General features: G+C 33.3%; 1 long non-coding RNA gene across 1 annotated transcript; it reads right to left on the bottom strand.

Moving 5' to 3' along the window:
* LOC109593098 (uncharacterized) lies at positions 1-309 on the bottom strand. Its single transcript, XR_002190730.1, has 2 exons — positions 75-309; positions 1-32 (listed from the first exon to the last, which is right to left on the bottom strand). It is a non-coding gene; the product is annotated as an uncharacterized LOC109593098 (long non-coding RNA).
* Positions 310-1,278: the final 969 nt, after the last annotated feature.

Here is a 1,278-nt window from a genome sequence, read left to right as displayed (position 1 = left end):
TTTTTTCTCCATACCTTCAGATGGCTTAGATCCTAGTTCAATGCTACAGTTCTACATATGAACTATATGTTTACTGTGTGACTGTAAAATAAAGACTTCATTAGGTTGTCCACAGCATTTCCAAATGACTCCATTTTCAAAATATAAGTCTCTCATTGTCACTGGCTCTCCACACTCAGTCTCTATAACCTTAGAAGAAGCAACGTGTTCTTTTACTCCAGTACCAGTCTTAAGTCCTGGCCACTGTACACTCCACACACTGGAATAAATAACTAATGTCAAGACAAGGTCTACTGTATGGTATGTACCATTATTATGTATGTATTATTAATTGTATTGAGTTGTTGGTTAAACGCCCACACAAACCATCACCATAGCAACAGTTGCCATAAGGGATATATGTTAATGTTGGGGAATAGAATTTAGTTCAACTCTAGCATAAAGCATGAGTCTAAAGGTCAACCGCCCACACATTTGATTAAAAATTGACGTTACACTGACCTATTGTAGTATCCTCCTTAAGTAATGTACTGATACATGTGTGTGTATTATTAATTATATTGAGTTGTTGGTTAATGTGTTATTAATAGATATTTAAAGAGCTAAAGGAGAGTGGATATGGACCAGTGACAGTATTCTATTGTGGGTCACCAGTACTGGCTAGAGTATTATCAGTGAAGTCTCAATATTATGGATTTAAATTTAGAAAAGAAAACATTTAGACACTAACAATAATAATGTACTATATACACTGATTTAATAATAATGTCTATTTCCTTAATCATTATATTTACAGTTTCATTTTATTAATTGAAATGACCAAATTTGGTCATAATGCTTACAGCACGTACGTCATACCTACTACAAGTTTTTATAATTATCACTCACAACATTCCTCAGTGACATCATTCCTCAGTGACATGTACTTCCACTTCTGGCTATAGCTAGTAGAGAGACTTCTCCTCCACTGGATAAAGGGATAACAGCTGAATCTACAAAAGTTTTGTCTCTTCATTTTTGTGTACTCTGTGACCTGCTGGTTAATGCTACTACATTGTGATCTCCCAGACTACTACTGACCAGTGTGACCACACTAACCATCATACTGTGTATTAGTATTTTAATAAGGTAAATTTAGTTTGACTATGATATAGTTGACTTATTAAAATTAAATTATTGAAGTTTATGCATAGACTACGTATACATAGTCTCTAATATACAATGTTTCTAGAGGCTGATAATTATTAGTGTATTAGTATTTAATTTCTCTACTTAATT

Source organism: Amphimedon queenslandica, unplaced genomic scaffold (genome assembly GCF_000090795.2).
Source record: "Amphimedon queenslandica unplaced genomic scaffold, v1.1 AMPQUscaffold_2882_Cont25118, whole genome shotgun sequence".
Taxonomy (NCBI): Eukaryota; Metazoa; Porifera; class Demospongiae; order Haplosclerida; family Niphatidae; genus Amphimedon; species Amphimedon queenslandica.
This window is presented reverse-complemented; position numbering and strand designations above follow the sequence as displayed.